The 21,794-nt window shown below is 35.6% G+C and overlaps 1 long non-coding RNA gene across 3 annotated transcripts in view; it reads left to right on the forward strand.

Annotated features, from left to right (window-relative positions):
• LOC123386654 overlaps window positions 1-21,794 on the forward strand; it is a 78,038-nt gene that overhangs the window by 23,861 nt on the left and 32,383 nt on the right. For all 3 annotated transcript variants that reach the window (XR_006600890.1, XR_006600889.1, XR_006600888.1), the window contains 2 exons: window positions 4,534-4,600; window positions 4,840-4,911. This is a non-coding gene — a long non-coding RNA (uncharacterized LOC123386654). The remainder of the gene's footprint in view (window positions 1-4,533; window positions 4,601-4,839; window positions 4,912-21,794) is intronic.

Genomic DNA, 21,794 nt, shown 5'->3' on the forward strand with positions numbered 1-21,794 from the left:
TGTCAAAGAGGATGAAATCTTGCCATTTGCAATGACACAGATAGAGCTAGAATGTATTATGCTAAGTGAAATAAGTTGATCAGAGAAAGACAGATACCATATGATTTTACTCATATGTGGAATTTAAGAAATGAAACAGATGAACATATGGTGGGTGGGAGATGAGTAGAAGAAAGAGGAAAACAAACCACAAGAGACTCTTAACGATAGAGAACAAACTGAGAGTTGATGGAGGGAGGTGGATGGGGGGATGGGCTAGATGGGTGATGGGTATTAAGGAGGGGACTTGTTGTGATGAGCACTGGGTGTTGTATGTAAGCAAATCACTGAATTCTATTCCTCAAACCAATATTGTACTGTATGTTAACTGAAATTAAAAAAAAAAAAAGAAGTAGAGTTGCTTGATCACATGGTAGTTCTATTTTTAATTTTGAGGGAAACCTCCATACTGTTTTTCATAATAGTTGCATGAATTTACATTCCTAGCAAGGGTTCCTTTTTCTCCACATCCTCAGCAATATTTATTATCTTTTGAGGGATTTTTTTGACAATAGTCATCCCAACAGGTGTGGGGTGATATCTCATTGTGGTTTTGATTTGCATTTTTCTGATGATTAGTGATGTTGAGCACATTTTCATCTACCTGTTGGCCATTTATATGTCTTTGGAGAGATGTCTTCAGTTCCTTTGATCACTTTACAATAAGATGATGATGATGATGATGATGATGATGATGATGGTGATTCGTTGGGTTGTATGAATTTCTTATATTTTGGATATTAACTCTTTATTAGATATGTAGTTTGTAAGTATTTTCCTCCATTCCACAGGTTGCCTTTTCATTGTGTTGATTGTTTCCTTTGCCGTGCAGAAGATTTTTACTTTGATGTAGCCTCATTTGTTTATTTTTGCTTTTGTTGCCTATGGTTTTGGTGTTATATCCAAGAAATCACTGCCCAGACCAGTATCCAGAAGCTTTGCTCCTATGTTTTTCTCCAGGAGTTTTATGGTTTTATTTTATTTTACTCTACTATTTGGTTTGGGGTCTCTTGAGAATATAAAGTATCTGTAATATTTCCCTACCTGAAAGTAGTGGAATTAGATGTAATTTATTTATCCTTAATTTTTAAAAATTATGTAATACTTGATGCATGCAAAAATATAGGCTAAGAAGAGGATACACTTACATATAGGGAGAATAAAACATGTTGAACCATTTGATTCCAACCTCACACATGTTACTTCATGGAATTATCTTATGGGCACCTACATATCTGGGTTCTAAGAATAAGACATATTAAAAATAGATTTGATTAAGTCAGACTGAGAAAGACAAATACCATATGATTTTACTCATATATGGAATCTAAGAAAAAAACCAAGGAATAAACAGACAAAAAGCAGAATCAAGAGAAAAAACTGATGGTCGACATAGGGAAGGGGAGTGGGGTAATGGGCAAAATGAGTGAAAGAGAGTAAGAAACAGGCTTTCAGTTATAGAATGAATAAGTCACAGGAATAAAAAGTATGACTTAGGGAATATAGTCAATGACATTGTAATAGCATTGTATGTTGACCGATGGTAGCTATACTTGTGAGTGTAGCATGACATATAGAGATGGTGAACAACTATGTTGTGCTATGTAATGTAATCTGAAACTAACGTAACATTGTATGTCAACTATAGTCAAATAAAAAAATTAAAATAACTAAATAATGAAATAATATTAAAATAGATTTCATGAATCTTGGCTACTTTTGACACTGTGAATGTACGCAAGGAAAATGGTTAGAAATTTTGTGTGTTACCGACTTAATTTAATTTTTGAACATAGCAATTCTAGCTATCCAGCTATATGAGCAACTCATGATTTTTCTTGGCATCCAGCAGACTGTTTTTGAATTTCTATTTCAAAAATGTTCTGAAAAATATTCAGTGACCTCATGGACCAGTGGTATGAAGTATGTATTGGAATAGGTTTTTGTCTGGACTTGTTTTTAATAAAATCTTCAAGCGATGTCCCTTACATCTCAGAAAAGCTCAGAGAAATATTTTGGTTTGTGGTATAATGATAAAATGAAACACGGTCCCCTGTACACTTTAGGGAGCAATCGTACATTGGTCATAAAATATAGTTTCTCTGCATTCACAAATACATTTTTGATGTAACCTCTTTGTTGATTTTCATTATACTTGTGGGTAATTTGTTGGGGATTTCTTTCTAAGCCTATGTTCATACAATTAGAACTTTACAAGACAATTCCAATGCAAACAACTTTAACATTAATTTACATTCTGTAACATTAGTAACATATTTTATTCTGTAACCCTAGTAACATTTTTCTTTTGTTACGGGGTTACTCAAACACAGTTGAGTAACATGATTATATTGTCCAGATAACTGCAAATGTCTGTATTAGTAATGTTATCAATCTCACATTCTGGGGAAATGTAGTGGTAATGTCTTTATTCCACTGTTAACCTTGGTTGTTTATCAGGTGGGGCAATGAAAATCTTTGGGCAACTTCTAGAGCCCCAAAAGGTATAGAAGACAGAAGAAAGGAAAAAAGAAAGAAAAAAGAAAAACCCATAACATTTCTAGCGTTTGTTTTTCCTCCTCTAACACTTCTGAACACCTAGTTCCAATTTTTATCTATTTGGGAAAAGGCCAATCAAGATTAAGCTTCCTCATTTTTCGGGTGAGGATAAAAAGGCCCTGAATACCATTATAAAATTTACTCACCTTCCATCTAATCATTTTACTCCCTTTGTTTAGGTAATATATGCACATTGTAGATATTAAGTAAGTAAATGCTGATTTGATTTTAAGAGAGTTGAATTTAATTTTTTTATATTCTCAGTTTATTCTTAAATTGTTTTTGCAAAAAGAATTAGAAGCTGCCTTCTTTTGCTTCCTGAAGAAGCTTTATCTTGTAAGCCTTGGGACCTCTTGAAGTTCACCACTTTTGCTTCCTTGTGATTTGTGTCCATTGAGCTCAAACCTTGCATTTTATCATTGCTTCTGCTGTGTTAAATTTTGGGACAATCTGACTATCATGATTTATTGATAATTTCATAAGAAGTTATCTTTTCAACTCATTGGTATTGTCATTTAAAAAAATCAGATAAAATTAGGGTGAAATTCAACCACTGAATGTCATGAATCATGTATTTCAAGATTTGCCTCAAAGTTTAGAAACTATGTGCTTCACTTGGACCTACTGGGAATAATTGTTTCATGCGAATCTTCTTTATATGTCAGGCAAGACATGAAACAGCTTGTTTCTCTTAGTATACAACTTCACAAAGTTTTTGTTTCTTCAATAGGAAGGAAAGAGATCATTAAAATTTTCATAATAAATTGCTTCAATTTAATTGATTGATATTGTTTACAACTTAACTTCTATCCTTGTTATATTAATCATAAAACTCTTATTAAACTCCGCAAGGAAACAGTATAAATTGTAATATTTATATGAAACATGAACTTAATAAGCAAGATTTAAGCTTTGCTGCAGTCAAGTAATCATTTTCTTAGTGTAAATAAATGACAAGTGCTACTATAGATCTTAAAGAGAAAATGTCATTACAGAATCATCCCTGATACAACATTTGCCAAGCTGCTTTCCCAAAATATTTCCCACAGAAGGATCTTTCTTTCACATCCTGGTCTTAGGTCAGTCCAGCAGTTTCCTTTTCAATAAAGATGAGGACTTCTTGGAAATTTGGGGCATTATGATTAGACAAATATAGTGTTGATATAAAGGAAACAATAAATATCTTTCTATAATTATATAAAGAATCAGTGAAATAAATCATACAGAGAAAGACAGATACCATATGTTTTCACTCTTATGTGGATCCTGAGAACTTAACAGAAGTCCATGGGGGAGGGAAAGGAAAAAAAAAGAGGTTAGAGTGGGAGAGAGCCAAAGCATAAGAGACTCTTAAAAACTGAGAACAAACTGAGGGTTGATGGGGGGTGGGAGGGAGGGGAGGGTGGGTGATGGGTATTGAGGAGGGCACGTTTTGGTATGAGCACTGGGTGTTGTATGGAAACCAATTTGACAATAAATTTCATATTTAAAAAAGAAACAAGTAAAAAAAAAGAATGAATACTGCTTTAGACTTTAACATTGTGCACATATTAGCATTTTATTTTATTTTAGTTTAGTTTAGTTTAGCTTTGTTAAAAAGGATATAAATAAAGGGAGGCAGTTGAGTAAAAACAGTCACATTGACTGTTTGCAGGCAGCTCTAACCCAAGAGGAAAGTAAATAGGGCACATGTACAAAGGCTTACATTTTATGTACGAAGAAGGAGAAAATCCCTTTCTTTTCAGCACATTAAACATGTTTGGCCCAGGGCAAGGCAAGAGGGTTATACCACTTGGTCTGTTTCTTCATAAACAGAGGTCCTGCTATTTCACCTCTATGGCAGTTTTCTAGGCTATGTCTTTACCATTCTTGAAATGAAAAGGAAAGATTTCTGATGTACCCTAAAAGCAGGATGATTGTTTTTTTTTTTTCCAGGGATATAGTGTATTATCAGCTTGATGTGCGATTGGAGAAACCGAAGGGGTCACTTCTTAGTGCAAAGGTGAGTAAGTGCACCTAAGTCTGTACAAAGAAGCACTGTTTTCAACATTGATAGAGATGTTCAGTAACTCATAAATCTTCAGGAAATATTTCCATCAGAAATGGGTGTTTCGTCTCTTTCTATTTTGTTCCTTTAGCTCAATATTTTCAGAATGGTGCATGTTATTAACTCTCTGTTCATCATCATTGTCTTTATGAAGCTTTCCTCTAGTGGAAATCTCATTTTGTTTTTCTATTCAGTCAGATGAAGGGGCATCCCGCCTAAACAGCACGCAACTACTGGATGTCTGTTCTGCACCAGATGAACTCTTGGTATGATTCCTAACCGGTACAATTTTAATATATAAGAGAGACAGTACAAAAAGATCCTGAAGACCTTGACAAACATGTAAGATAGTTTATGCAAATTATGCAAGCTCTATCTATTTTTAAGTGTTGTATTGTGTGGTATAAATATATGACCATATGTTACAAAACCAAAATCAGTACCCTTGTTCCAATAAATTATTTTTATTTCATTACTGAGTATAAGGAACTGCCTGGAAAAAGTAGTTTAAGTGCTGCAATAATGGAATTTTCAGGATGTTTTAAGAGTTTATGGGGAGAACAAACATGTTTGAAATTAGATTTGTCCCTCAAAACCTATGATATAAATGTATTTTGGAAATTCAAACGCAACCAAGAATGACAAAAACTGGAATTTTACTCCTCAGGACTTTAACACTCAGTGTGTTAGTGAAAAATTTTTCATGGATCAACATTTGAAAAACTGGTCTTGGAAGTAATGCAAAATAAGTTTATAGATACAATAAGCTGGATTGCTTGAGCAAAGTGGATTTTGGGGAACAGGAAGGATTAGAAGACATGTTGGGTTGGGGGAATGAAATCTTTGAAGAAATAGAATTCAGGAAGAATCTAACACATGATGAATGTCGAACCATTGAAGTAAAAAGTACATACTGCTGATTAGAGGACCTGAGGAATCATCATCAGCAAAATGAAACCAGGATTATGGCAGGCTTGAAAGATCAGACAGAATCTGGGCATGATGGATTATCTGGATTATTTATACACTCTGATTGCAGTCAGGCATAGAGTCAATTTTAAGATGATTATGATGACTATATTCCTTTAGAGGTTTATAATGACAGGTTAGTGTATTTTGTGGTGACTATACCTTGATAGTGTCCTAAAATTTGAGTTTCCTTTTTAAAAATCATTTAAAATATACAGAAATAACTTCTCCTATCCTTTCTCCTCATTCTTCTCTCTCCTAGTCTCTTTCTCTCTCTCTCTCTTTCCACACACACATATATACCCCGTATATGCATATACATACACACATATATGGTATTCAAACATGACTGAGTATACAGAAATCAATTGATACTTTTGCAGTGTTTCTTTTATTTCCTGGGTGATACTGTCGTTGTCCCCTTGTCCTTATGCCCTAAAAATGTTTTTGAATAATAAAACAAAAACAAATCCCACCCTAATTGTTGGAAGGTGGTGGGAAGAAACTCATATGTATTAAGCAAAAACTACTTGGTAATCACTAATCTGGATCCTAATATGCACACATTTATTTAATCTTCTAAGAAATCACAGTAAAGGATTATCTCCATGTTACAGATGAGAGTATTGAAAATCGAAGAGGTCAATCAACTTGCCCAAGAGCACACAATAGGCTAATGAGAGAGGCTGGATTTGAGCTCAGGTTTTTCTGGCTCCAAAACCATCATTCACTTGTCTGTATAATTCTTTTTTTTTTTTTTTTGTTCCCAAGAGTAACATTATTGTAATTTTATTTTATTTTATTTTATTTTATTTTATTTTATTTTATGTAATTTATTGTCAAGCTGGGTAACATACACTGTATACAGTGTGCTCTTGGTTTTGGGGGTAGATTCCTGTGATTCATTCCTTACATACAACACCCAGTGCTCCTCCCAGCAAGTCCCCTCCTCAATGCCCATCACCCACTTTCCCCTCTCCTCCACCCCTCTCCCCCATGAACCCCCAGTTTGTTCTCTATATTTAAGAGTCTCTTATGGTTTACCTCCCTCCCTGTCTGTTTGTAAATATTTTTTCTCCTTCCCTTCCCCCATGGTCTTCTGTTAAGTTTCTCAAGTTTCACATATGAGTGAAAACATATGATATAATTCTTTACTCAAACAAAATATTGCCACCATAGAGTTAGTGATCTAGAAGATTAAGATTATTTTTTTCTTTTCAATACCTCATTTGTTTGCTTAATTTAGTGAAGTGTGTGTTTCTATTTTACCTTTAAGTTATGGACCAGGAAACAGTCACCTTCAATGATTTTAATGGGAAAAAACCACAACAAATTATTAGAGTATTTGTTCATAAGAAGCTGTAAGATAGGTTAGGAATCATGGATCTCACCACTACTGTTTGTAGTCAATGGAGAAAATAAACTACAGGCAGTTTTCCTGATAATAAAAAGTGAAAACAGTGATATTGGTAGGACAAAAAATAAAGTTAACAAAATAGAATTAGCTGTTTTTTTTCTCCTTTATGACTGTCTGCCATCTACATTCTTATTGCTAATACTGTCCTGTTATCTGAACAGTGGTAGATACCAACAGGAAATCCCCATCTAATCATACGTTAATCTTATAACACAGACCCTAATCTGTGAATTTTCTGAGTAGTAAATGCTTCCCTCATCTGCTTTGTCCCTGTCTATGTATCAGACACTCTGAGTCACCTGATATTTTATTAAGGAAAAGAAAAAAAACCCTAACCTTTGCACAACCCTTTTGTTCTGTGCAGTAGTTATCATTCTTGCCTGATTCGCCTACTCCAATTACTTCTATTGCTTTTGTTGAAGAAATTATATCACGTAGTGTTTGTTCACCCTTGCTCTCTGGGAAGCCCTACTTGAAGCACATCACTTGAAGTGATGGCTTGCTTATTCCTGTACTTAACCCTAGGAGGCCAGTTCTCTTACCATCCCTGATTTGTAGACGTGGAACTGGTTGTGGAGTAGGGATTTGAACCTGGGCACTCTGACTATCAGGGCCAAACAATTAAACAGAACATTGTATCACTCAGTGTCAACAAGGAATTTGAGTCTCATTTTCATTATTGTTAAAATGTAGAAAATATTTTCCAACTTTCTGAATTAAGATTAAATTAGATATTTTATTACGATGATTACCATAGAGCCTGACACAAGGTATTTTCTCAGGAATAGCAGTTTCTATTAATTGCATTTTATTTAATGATACATTAAACTTAGTTATCAAACATAAGTGAAATATGAATTATATATTATTATCTTCGCTGTTTTTATTTTTGTTCTGACATGACTGTCTCCTATTATATATAGGTACAGAACAAGCTTTGTTCTTATTGATTTTGTACTCAAGATGAATAGTGTCTAAAACTTAGCAGTTAGTTAACATATGTTGAACCAATAAGAGATGTGAAAATTGCTTAAGTAATGCCATGTGTTTTGAAAGCTAGTTTTGGAATTACTTTATTCTTTCCATATTATAGCTAAACCCTTACAGAATGTAAGTATTTAAAGCCCCTTAAAATTCCTTAAGAGGGGATATACCATGTGTTTTATAATGAGGGATGAAGAATGGCAAATTTGGATTATTAAATTAATAAGGAAAAATACTAGAAGATTGAAAAGCATACAAAAATGTTTCTGGTGACATTTCCTACAATAGATCTGCCTGACAGTGGAAACTTCAGAAACTTTCAGATAAAACCTACATATTTATTTCACAGTGTTTGCAAAGAAAGGTCCATTTTGTCTAATTATAAACAGCATGAATGTGTTTTCTGAGAGTATTATAAATCAGGGAAGGTAATTGCAGATGATGGGATATATTTAAAAAACTCTGATGTATTAGTAGCTTAACTATATATATATATATATATATATATATATATACACAATATATATAAATTATATATACACATATATTTATACATATATTTATACATATATATACATTATACATATTTATAAATATATTTATATATACATGTATCATTTATATATTTATACATGTATATTTGTATATGTATGTGTATAAATATACATGTATAAATATATAAATTGTGTATATATATACATATATATACACATATATTTATAGATAGACAGATAGATGCCAAATAATACAAATGTCAGCTTTATGAACCTTCAGGTCTAGAATGAAATCAGTGAAGAATTTCTAAAGCCTATGGGAAGACATAGGGATGATGACACAGTACTGAAACTAGTAAGTAAATTCAGAAGCACCTGATTTCTTTTTTCTTTCATTATCTTTTAATCATTTGTTTGTTTTTCCTCATTCTTAGTCTCACTCAAGTATGGAATTTCTCTTCAGTTCATCCTCCTGTTCCATCCATCATTCATGTATTTTCTTAATTTCTTGTTCTTTCCAGGTTCTATAGTAGAAATGGCATTTGCTCACTTGCACAATCATTTGACAAATATGTATTGAATGTCCATTAAATAGATAGATTTTGGAATGAGAGACTTATGGGTTCAAATCCTGATTCAACCACATAGCAGCTGTATGATTTGTCTTTTCTGGTGATCTAATTATCAAATCCCTGAAGTTGGGAGAAACAAACCACTGCCACACGTGAAGAAGGCCACTTGAAATAAATCTCAGAAATAGGCAGAAAGCACGCAAACAAACAGAAATGTAAGAATGTGTTCTACAAACTGTACAACACAATACAAACGTTTGCAGGAAGAGGAGAGAGATTCGCCCAGTTTTCAGGGATATGTGACATTTCCTACTTCAAACCACTGTTGACAGTCTGGGTCAAAGATTGCACTAAGTAAGAAAGTGAGAACTCTGAGAAGTAAAATAAGAATGTTCTATGGGAAATTAAGGTATTCATAATATTCAGAGTATGTAAGTCAGAATTTAGGAATGGAAACCTTGTGGAACATTAGAAGTCTCTTATACAAGGTGGATTAGCGAACAGAGCATTGTAGTCAATATAAAGTGTGTTCCTATGTTTCCATTTCTCAAGCTCATGATTCCTCTTGATTTAGTTCAATGAATCCAATTCATATAAATGGGGATTAGTGTGACATGTAGCTCCTGCAGGAGTAAGATGGGGATTTAAGAAGGGTGGCTTTGTTCGTAAAGTGCACGAGAACATCCAGGAATGGAAGAACTGAACCAATCTGAGAAGTGAATATTGAACTTGTTTACTGTTTACCTTACATCATGAAATAATATTCAGTCCATTTGAAAAATGGACCTCAGAGATACCTCTCTTTCAAAAAAAAGTTATTATTACAAACAAGCCTGACTCTCTTCCCTCCTTTATCCCTCTGCCCTCTCTCCCTCCTTCTCAAATGTTTCAGCATGAAGACAGAGAAGTTCAATAATCATTAATTTTACAAAGGCTATTTGAACAAGGCTAATACTTTGAACAAGTAGCATAATATATACTCATCTTTTTATGAGGAAACTTTAAAGAATTTACTGAAATCCAGGAAAACACAATGACTCAATTTCACAGCTAATGCACACATATTTATAGTTGGTCACATCTTTTAATGTGAATCCCTCTATTTGCCTGAAGGTAACAGAACCTGTCAGGAAGGACCTATTAATAATTCCTTGATGCCCTGAGAGTATCTTGCACTTTTACGTTGCTTTTTTTTGGTTCTGTGCTCAGACTGATCCGGAATATATGACTGATACATCCTTAGCATGCTCTTTATACCAACAGGGACAACGCCTTTGCATAGGTAGAGAAAATACATTATTTTTTTTAACGTTTATCTATTTTTGAGAGAGATAGAGAGCAAGAGCATGTGCATGAGTGGGGGACAGGCAGAGAGTGAGGGAGTTGCAGACTCCAAAGCAGGCTCCAGGCTCTGAGCTGTCAGCACAGAGCCCAATGCAGGGCTCGAAACCGCAAACTGTGAGATCACGACCTGGGCAGAAGTTGGATGCTTATATCATTTTATATATTATATTATATTATATTATATTATATTATATTATATTATATTATATTATATATGTATACATACATACATATATATATACACACATACATATATACACACACAGTGGAATATTACTTGGTGATAAGAAAAGAATGAAATATGCCATTTGCGGGGTGCCTGGGTGGTTCAGTTAGGCGTCTGACCGATTCAGGTCATGATCTCACAGTTTGTGGGTTCGAGCCCTCATCCAGCCCCTCTGCTTACAGCTCAGAGCCTGGAGCCTGCTTCAGATTCTGTGTCTCCTCCTGTCTCTGCCCCTCCCATGCTCATGCTCTGTCTCTCTCTGTCTCTCAATAACAAATACATGTTACAAAAAATTTGAAAAGATAGAAATATGCCATTTGCCATTTGCAACAACATGGATGGAAATAGAGTGTATTATGCTAAGCGAAATAAGTCAGAGAGACAAATATTATATGATTTCATTCATATGTGGAATATAAGATACAAAACAGATGAACATAAGGGAAAAGAAGCAAAATGATATAAAAACAGAGAGGGAGACAAACCATAAGAGACTGAATTACAGAGAACAAACTGAGGGTTGCTGGCAGGGTGTTGGGTGGGGGATGGGCTAAATGGGCAAGGGGCATTAAGGAGGACACTTATTGGGATGAGCAACGGGTGTTATATGTAAAGGATGAATCACTAAATTCTATTCCTGAAATCATTATTAACTAACTTGGATTTAAATTTTAAAAAAGAAAGAAAGAAGGAAGGGAGGGAGGGAGGGAGGAAGGAAGGAAGGAAGGAAGGAAGGAAGGAAGGAAGGAAAGAAAGAAAGAAAGAAAGAAAGAAAGAAAGAAAGAAAGAAAGAAAGAAAGAAAGAAAGAAAGAAAGAAATTAAACTTAAAGAATGGGCAAGGACCATATTAAGTGGGACTTCATAGGTTGCAGTAATTTTTACCTGTGTCCTAACGGCTGTAGAAAATTATTAAACAGTTTAAACAAGAATAAATAAATAATAATCTCTTTTGCACATAATAGAGTAGATTAGCACACAAACTCTGGAGCTACCTCCAACTCCTGCTGGAGTTTGAATCCCAGTTTCGCTACTTATCAGCTGTGTTATCTTAGAAATGTGTTTCAACCTCTCAAGGCTCAGTCATTTTTTTCAGTGGTAACAACATATTCATGTATGAATATCTTGCAAATATTGAAATAATGGATTCAAATAGATTTTTGAAACTTACCTATTTATCATGTATAAAAACCAAGTTTCGCTAGAATGAAGTTGGTGGTGGCAAAAGACATTTATAGTTAGGAATTAAGGTCATATGAAATATTATAAAATTAACTTCCGGGGAAGGAGACCTACCTCCTACCAGTTTCCTTTTATTTAAAACAAACAAACAAAATAAACAACAGTTCATCTGTTTCATTTTAATGACAAAGTCAATATTTGGTTATTTGTGATATATTTAATAGGTTCTGATTCTTTTCATTAGTCAACAGTTTAGGGGCAGTTCATTAGGTTTTGATAATGAGTTCAGACTCTGGGTCTTGCTTTTAGTTTTGAAACACTTTTGATCTCTAAGTTGCAGAAAAATTCTGGCTCATTGAATACTCTTTTGTTTGTGTTTTTAGACAAAAATGCATTAAGATGATACACAAACATTCTTAAAACCTATAGATTTGCATACTGGAGTGTATTTCCCCTGTTGATAATGTATTTCTTGGAATATATATTTTTTATGGAATATGTCCTGTGATATACAAATATTCTTTGAATAACATCTTCAACAATCTCTTAAAGTTTCAGTGGAAATGTACCAAATATGTGGTTTTATTGATATTAATTATATTTGCAAACATTCATTTATAATTTTTTCTCATGAAAGTCAAATTTTTTGAGTGTCGCAAATTGACGCAGTTTGATTAGTCTCTGTGGGACCAAAGGAGTGTATTCTGGGGCTTCAGTCATGCTGGGACCAGAACTCTCTCTGGGGAGAAAATTAGTTTGACTTATGTAGGAAATTTCATAAAGAAGAACTTGTTATTCAAAAAAAGATTTTGTTTAGAAATAGTGCTTCATAAAACCAGAGAGAGGGTTGTTTACCAACAAATGGAATTTAGGGAGATAATTTATGTCTACAAAGTGAACAAAGATATGCATTTCCTGTCCTCATTCTTTCACTCTTTACTTCTTTACCATGTTATCTGATTTTCTACTTATATTAATAAAACAATCAAGTCCAACAATGCAAATTAGATTGCCAGGGACAAAAATGTGATTTTAATTAAATTTGAACTTTTGGTCTACTTCATTCTCTTAGGATTTGAATAATCAAAATTCCTTTTTTTAAAAATATTTATTTATTTATTTTGAGAGGGAGGTAGCGAGTGGGGAAGGGCCAGAGAGAGAGGGAGAGAGACGATCCTAAGCAGGCTCTGCACTGTCAGCACAGAGCCCGATGGGAGCTGGAGCTCCATCCCGCAAATTGTGAGATCATGACCTGAGCAGAAATCAAGAGTCAGATGCTTAACTGACTGCGCCACCCATGCGCTCTAATTAGTGCTCCTTCTTGATGACAATTCTCTTGTGCATTGACAGCTGACGTGTCTCAAACTTGCCATTTTCTCCAAGTCCTTTGAGAGTTTTCAAGTGTATGTTAAGATATTATTTCTGTCATCACCAGTAATAGGCAAGAGAGGTCCTAATGGCAACTTCACATTAGCCCTATCTTTAGCCTGTTGGTAAGGCGCATTTCAAACAATAGCTGCAAAGTCAGATTTTTGTAAGTGTCCCATTTACTAGCTGCATGGTCTTAAGACAATTCCCACTCAGTTTTCTCAATCAGCAATACTGTTAATACCTCTTAGGGCTATGATGAAGATGATGTGAACAGACATATGTAAAAGGACATATATAAAGACTTAGCCCTGTTCTGACTTGTAGTGATATTCAAGAAATGTATTTATATTCTTCCTCTTTTTCCATTTCTTTTCCTTTCCCTCTGTCAAACTTATGAAGTTCTTACTAAAATAAGTTGTATCGATCATCAATATTCTCTATTTGGCAGAAAATTTCATACATGTCTTCTCCAACTTTCCTTGGAATATACTTTCCATTCTGTGTTGAAAGGGAAAAGAAACATGATCCAGTTGGGAATCATGATAAATTATTTCATGTTCATGTTAGTGAGGGGAAAGTCATAAACTCACTCAGAATGCATTTATTTCTGAGCATGATTTAAAAATATTTAATAGCTTTCAGTCAATTGTATTGAGTAAATGCCTCCTAGTTGTTTTGATAGCAACTCACGTCAATTTTTTTCCTGCCACTTATTATGACTTAATAGTGGACTTGTCTCAATAATGTGTTTATTTAGAATGCTTACTTGATAATTCTATTTGAATGGTAATGATACATTTTCATATAGGCTGTTGGTACTTAGGCATGAGGAAATTCAGGAAAACATATGTAAAGAAAAAGCAGGCTGATGGTACAGATTTTTCTCTGATTAAGGCAAATTAGTGGGAGGGAAAGGAACCTCCTTCATTCACATTGAAAATTCATTTGATCTCAGTACCCAGGTTCACCTAAAAGCCAAAAATATGGGAAAAAAATAAGGAAACTAGCTCTAGCATACTTCTATTTAAAATGCCATAGGGGCGCCTGGGTGGCTCAGTTGGTTAAGCGTCCGACTTCGGCTCAGGTCACGATCTCACTGTCCGTGAGTTCGAGCCCCGCGTCGGGCTCTGTGCTTACTGCTCAGAACCTGGAGCCTGTTTCAGATTCTGTGTCTCCCTCTCTCTCTGACCCTCCCTCGTTCATGCTCTGTCTCTCCCTGTCTCAAAAATAAATAAAACGTTAAAAAAAATAAAAAAAAATAATAAAATGCCATCAGGACCCATCCCTCCATAGATCCTTTAGAAACACAAAGATGAATTAATGTGCTCTTTATTAATTCAGTCACTCAGTAGCCCCAACTATGTGCCTGACACTTTGGGATACTTAGAATACATAATATCCCACGCAGAATATAATCCCTGGCTTTATGGAGCTTACGTTTTATAGGAAGATTTGGTTAGAAAAGCAATAGGTATTAAACATAGTAAGTAAGATATATACTTTGCTTAAGGGTGATAAATGCTTTGAATAAAAAAAAAATCAAGTAAGGGGGCATTCAGATACTGTGAAAGAGGGTGTGTTGCATTTGCCCCACTGATGTTAATTTAACATTACACCAAACAGAAGGTCAGAAAATTAGACCAGAAATAGGAGAACGCTATCCAAATACAATGAGAAAATGGTTGGTTAGTGTATCAATGTTCTCAGGTGAAAACAGGTAGAAATTTATTAAAGTTGTTCAAAGTATCTTCTGGAGAGCCAATGACTAAACATGAACAATGCCCGACAATGCCATGTGAAGTGTTGTAGAGGAGAAATCACTGTCATCCCCATGCTGCACAAATAGCATGGTTTTGAGTCAACACAGTTTGTGCCAACAATGCCAATAATGGCCACACCACACACTTGTACCATGGCTACTCTCAAAGGGTCTTACCCCTTCACCATGTCACTCAGTAAAAATGGATTCCCTACATGCCTACATCCTATTTTTTCTTAAAGAGACTCTTGTTCCTTTTAGTTGCCTCACATAGGTGTGTCGAATTGGCAGAATCTAAGTCACCCGATGCCGTAACAGTAAGGGAACCTGGCACAATGAGTCCTAGGATTGACTTTAGAGGAATAAGACTCAGAGTATGGGAAATTCCCAAAATACCCAAAAGATATTCCAATGATTTGGGGCAAACCAAGCATGACAAATATACAAGGAATCATTGATTAGCTTCAGAGTCATATAATCTTTTTTTTAATGCTTTACCTTACCTTTAATTATTATTTTTCCCTCTCAGATTCATAAGAGTGTAGCTCTGTGTCTTTCAATAGCAGGGTTTGGGAATATTTTAGGCTTTCAAGCAACATGGATTTTTCTTTCACATAGGTTAAAGACAGAAAATCCATTGATATTGCTGATAATGGTTTTCATGGTGATTGTATTTGAATACCTAATAAAAGGTGAGAGAAGCTTCTTGACGACTACAAACAGTTGTAGTTTTAAACACAAAACTCTAAGGGTGCCTGGGTGGCTTAGTTGGTTAAACAGCTCAGGTCATGATCTTATGGTTCATGAGACTGAGCCCTGCGTTGGGCTCTACCCTGACAGTGTGGAACCTCTGTGGGCTTCTCTCTCTCCCTCTCTTTGTCCCTCCCCCACTCACAGTCTCTCTCTCTCTCTCCAAATAAGAAAATAAACACAAAACTCTAAATTTTGACATGCTGTGGGAATTTGGTACTCTAATTCAGTAATCTCTCTTTTAATACGTTTATTCCTTCCTAGAAACAGGTTAAAAAATATATTCCTCTCTCCCTACAGATGGTTAAGATTAGATGATGATTGAGTGAAATATTGTCTTTGAAAACATATATGCAACAACTGTAAAAATCACAGTTGTAGAATTATACACATATGCACATCAGTGTAGGTATTTTAGTTGTGATTTATGAAGTATATATTTTCATTTATGGATGAAATATTTTTCTTCTTAGTTTTTTCCCCTCCTTCCTTAACTTAAATCTAATTTTAATAGTTCTCATCTATATTTATCAAGAATTCTTAAATATATATTATTCATTTAGATACTTTATGTATATTTTTAAAGAAGTCAAGTGCACATAAATAATGGGTTGTTTCATTACGTTTTTTTTTTTTACCTCATTTAAGCAAAATGTAACTGAGCCAAAAACTGTAGTGAAATATCTTTCCCAGAGAAAGATGATTTCAGAACAGAGTTTTCATCATTTAGGTCATCATTAAAGAAAGGCAAATGATGAGGCTAAAACAGGAGTCAGAATGGAAGGGTGGCATGAGCAAGCATGTTGAAGAAGTGCTGGTAAATTGCATTAGAGGGAGGAAGAAACTGGCATAAAGTGAACACACCGAAGGATGGAGGGCATGGGTTTATTTGAGACAAATTCTTCTTTCAGCATCATTTCTGTATGGAAACCATTGAGGGGTGCTAACGTTCCCTGCGCTCACCCCTTTACTGTCTGGTTTATTCAGTCCATACACCTGACTGTGTAGGAAGGAAGAATTCCAATTGTGGCCCTTCTGAGATTGTGAAGCAAATGTTACTTACTTCCATGAGCTTATTACTGGGTGTTTCTATGCAAAGCTGGCAGAAAATTGGGCCACGCATGAGCTCCTTTTGAATTAGTCAGCCAGACTACAACTTACCACAATTGAAAAGACTTCATAACAGTTGCCAAGGATGTTTGGACAAGCCATATTTCCACAGCTTCCCACAGGGGAATTCTGACACATTTTTCACTTCCTAAATCAATCAGTGGCCTTGTTGTTTTGCTAACTTTACCAATGGCAGGGCTACTGTCCCCAGAGATACTGAGAGCCAGGCCGAGGGGGCTGGGCAATCTGCAGAAATATGTACCGCAGCCAGGACTGTGAAGCTGCATGAGTTTTCCCTTGAGCTGAGAAACTTCAAACACTATCATGATGCAATTCCTTGGACCATAAGCAAAGGGATTGTCAAAATAAAGCATTCTTGTATGTTTGGCAGTATAACAGATGCAACATGCAGAGAGATTAATCTGATCATTATCCAAAGAATAGAGCAGAAGGTAGAGCCTGGCCTAGCACACCTTTAAGTATGTCAAACACAACAAAACAAAACAGTCTATTTGGAACACACTTTATGTTTTTTTACTGCTTTCTCACATGTATTAGTTCGTTTGACTATAACAGCCTCGCGAGACTAGACAGTGTAGCATGTGGCTGAACACAGGATTGGGAACCCTAAAATGTGGATCTAAGCCATAATTAAATGTGTGTGTCACTAGCATCTGGGTGCCATGTGTACAAGATAATGTGAGGATAAATAAATGATGAGTGAGCAAGTGCTTTGTAATGGCCCTGCAGAGAGAAAGCAGTTATATTATTATTAAGTGGACAATACCCTAGTAAACAGGATTGTGGACTATTATTTATATGACCTAGAACATCTGTAAAGATTCCCAGAAATAGATGAAGAAGGAAACCCATTTAAAAACCAGACCCCTGTGGTTAAGCAAGTTGAGGATTTGGACTATTCTTATTTGGGCTTTATAGGAAAAGATGACCCTTGAAACCTGGAGAAATCTAGGACATCTGGATTACATAAGCAATTCTTTGAAAGGCCGCTATTAGTCTTGGTCAGATAACACTAGAGGAAAGTTTTTATAATCCTGTTGTATGTGGAACGAACAGTACCTGTCCAGGTACTGAAAATTGAATGATGTTCCTTATTTGTAGAAGCAGGGATAGATAGCAGTTTTGACATGACTCTGAAGCCATGGACATAAGTAGAAAGAGAGAGATTATTATCCAACAGACAGTAATTTTATTTTCAGTCTCTAGAGCAGTTTGTCTCAATTTCCCATGAAAATATTAAATGTGTATGCATGCATATGCACACACATCACAAATGCAAAAAAAAAAAATGCTTACTATAGGGCAGGGCTCAGGAATTTGGATGAAAATTGTGAGCAGCACTATTGAAGCCGGTCTAATTTTAAATTCCCTCTTGCAGCTGCAGCATCCTGCCCTAGTCTCTATGAATACAACACATTGATTTAAATAAAAATAGTTATCTGCATCATGCTTCCCTTTACCAGCTGCAGGACTTTCATAAGCCTTTGATTTACTCTCTATCAGAGGTATAGAAATAAAGTCATTTAAGATTAAAATAGTAATGTCTCTTACTCCCGTCCCTAGATCCTGTCAAATTTAACCTAAAGTCAATTAATGTGACTGGTTTGGTATTTCACAATGGGATGAATCTGGTCCTTTCTGTAAAGTAGGGAGGAAATCTTTTTGAACAGGGCCCTTTTCTCTGTTGTTCACAGGTTTTGTCCTAAAGTTGATTGCATACTCGGTGCCTTTTGTAGTAGTTCCTGAAAACCCCATGGTCTTTCCTCTCTTTTTGTGCTTATAAAGTTTCTCCCTCTTTCTCCTATGCATTATTGGAAAACCTCTCTTGACAATACTTTTCATCTCTTACCTGCTCCCTTACCCAGAGGGTACACAAAGCGGGTGTCCCTCCTTTGTGCTTTCAAAGTGCTACGAGCCTCACTCTGTGGAAGCCTCTCTTTAGATCTCAGTATGAACAGAGGACCTATCTGTATTTCTCCCATCATTGTATCTCTAGCACAGACAGCACAGTACATGCTTAATAAAAATAATTGCAAAAATGGAAGATAGAAATGAGTACACTGCCTACTTTCTTGCTTGCCTTTTCTAGTGCCTAATGCTGTGCTAGCACAAAATATGTGCTTGGTAAGAAATATGCATTGAAGGGGCACTTGGGTGGCTCAGTTGGTTAAGTGGGCGACCTCGGCTCGGGTTATGATCTCGTGGTGCGTGGAGGTGTGTGGATGTGAGCCTCGCATTGGGCTCTGTGCTGACAGCTCAGAGCCTGGAGCCTGCTTCAGAATCTGTATTTCCCTCTCTCTCTGCCCTTCTCCCATTCCCGCTCTCTCTCTCTCTGTCTCTCTCTCTCAAAATTAAATAAATATTACAAAATTTTAAGAAAAGAGAAAGAAATATACATTGAAGAAGCAAATCCAGTGTGTTATAGTGTTTTTTACTGGTTTGTGTTGACCGCAAGAGGAAGAGCACTGTGAGGGCAGAAGAGAAAATACTCCCTTCATTAGTTTCATTGCCACTAGAATAAACTCAATAATACCTAGCGTGGTTAAAGCCCATCTCATTTCAAAGCTTGCTCACCTATCTGCTTTCACCTCTTGCCTCTTGCCAGAGTTGTGCTCTGTACCCCAGACCACTCCCTACTGCATAACTGCAGACTTAATGTTTCCAGCCTTCTTTTCGCCAGGCCATTACACGTTTTACTTCTATCAGAAATATCTTTCATAACCTCTTCACCTTGCTTCCTCAAACTTCAGGTCTTGGGATCAACTTCACTCTTTCAGAATACTCTTCCCTAACATACCGGGTTGGTATGAAGTAAGTTTTTGTGAGTTCTTTTTGGCCTACTGAGCTCACCCTACTTCAGCCTCCATGTTTGGTTATAAATTATGACATTCCTGGTCTTTTAAATCCTTTTCTACTGTATGAATTTGAAGGTCATTTCATTTAAGATAAAACTCAAGTTTCTTAAATATGGAACACAAGGTCCTAGGGGATCAAACCACTATTTGTCATTCCCACCTCACCTCAGCCTTAGGGTCGGTCACTGTAATGTACCTCACGGTTGAAAGCTTCTTTAGCCTTCCCTCAAAATTCTTTCTCATCTTTCAGCCCTCTCTCAGAGCACAGAACCTCTTCAGTTAACCCACTGACTAATTAAATATTAGTTCAAAATATTTGTTTCACAAATGAATGACCTATCACTGTGCAGCTAAGTATAATGATCAACACAAACAAGATGTAGCCATAAGATATTGTTAAATCATAATGCTTTTGCAAATTATTCAGTAACTATATGCTTTTTTTTTAAAAAAAAAAAAAGGTCTAATACTCTGAAGATGCATCATAGATCTATGTGCATGTATGTGACTTCTCTCTGCCTTCCTATCAGGCTCTAACAGTTAAGACCCAGGGGTTTGTTGGGTTGTTCTTGCCTCACTTATGTCAATTAAAGCCTTCAACAAGGAAATCAAGGTATTACAGAAGGGAAAATGTTGTTTAGCCCACTACAGCTGAGAGTGCATCAGTTTAATCCTCATATCAATACATAATCACTGCAGGGTTATATTATTCACCCGTACAAATTGTGCAAGCTAGATCCTCATTGTTTTAATTAAGCTCCAGAGCCATTCCAATTAAGGCAGCTATAGAAAGATGTGAAGGGAGAGAAAAGTGGAAGGACATTTGAGTGTGAACAAGAAAAGAGGTGATGGGGAAACTGAACAATCAATTCTACGTTACATAACAAAATCAGTTTAAGAAGTCAGATCGTAAGAACTGGCTGTCTCAGATTTTTATACGGCACCTAGCATAGTCTGTATATATGCCTTAACGATCTGAGTCCTTCCTGTGCCCACGGATCCTCTACAGGAAGAACTAAGAGCTGCTTCGTGAGCCTGCTGCGCAGATAGATGAAATATTAGGAATAGAAATTAAAATGTTACACAGAAGGCAATGGTGAGTCAGTGAAGGGATTTAAAAGAAGAGATGAATAATGTGTGATTATTTCATGTGAGTTTTAAGCTGATTGAATTCAGGGGTAATTAATAATGCCTCAAAAAAAGATTTGGAAACATCATGGACTCTGTCTCCTACAGATATAAAAAATTGATGATATTAAATATTCAGTTCAACCACATATTAAACTCTTGCTGTATGTCAGTTCAACTACAAGATTTCTGTATTTTTATGTCACCTGCCCATAACTCTCTAAGACTCGGGTTGGTATTATTACCACTTCAGAGGTGAGGAAATTAGTAACTGCTCCCATATCACATACATATTAGATGTCAGAGCTAGAATTTGAACCCAGGACGGTTGCACCCCACAGACCAGGAAATTACCTTTCCACTTAGCACATATTATTTATTTATTTCTGACAATAATCCTGTTGAGACAATGTCATTATTCACATTCTGTAGATTAGAAGATTGAAGCCTGGAAGAGGTCAGTGACTAATGGCCAGTCAATGGTAGAGCCAGGACTTGAACCCTTCTCTTCTTCAATCCTGTGCACAATCTTTTTTTTTTTTCCTACTAGATTAGCTCTGATGTGGTAATCCTATACCATCCTCTGGTAACTCGGTGGGTAGGAAGCAAACAACCATTTCACTTTTACATAATTGAGAATGTAACAGTCAAATGGGTAAGTAAACAAGGTAGTTGGAAATTGTGGCTACACATAATAAAGATTTCTTAGAAAGCTCACTCATACAAGTTTACATTTCAATTTAATTTTGCCATTTGGAAATTATTTCCCTTTATTATCTATGCATTTGAAATAACTTGGTGCCAAGAACTATTGGATCAAGTTGCTGAAATTCTGAATTGATTTATTGATTGATTAATTTATGGCAATCCAGCCTATCCTGACTGAAAAAATCTTCCCAACTCTGCCACATTCTAGCTAGATACGTTGGATAAATTCTTTAAACTTTTCTGTACTTCAACATTCTTGCC

Source organism: Felis catus, chromosome B4 (assembly GCF_018350175.1).
Source record: "Felis catus isolate Fca126 chromosome B4, F.catus_Fca126_mat1.0, whole genome shotgun sequence".
NCBI classification, from domain to species: Eukaryota; Metazoa; Chordata; class Mammalia; order Carnivora; family Felidae; genus Felis; species Felis catus.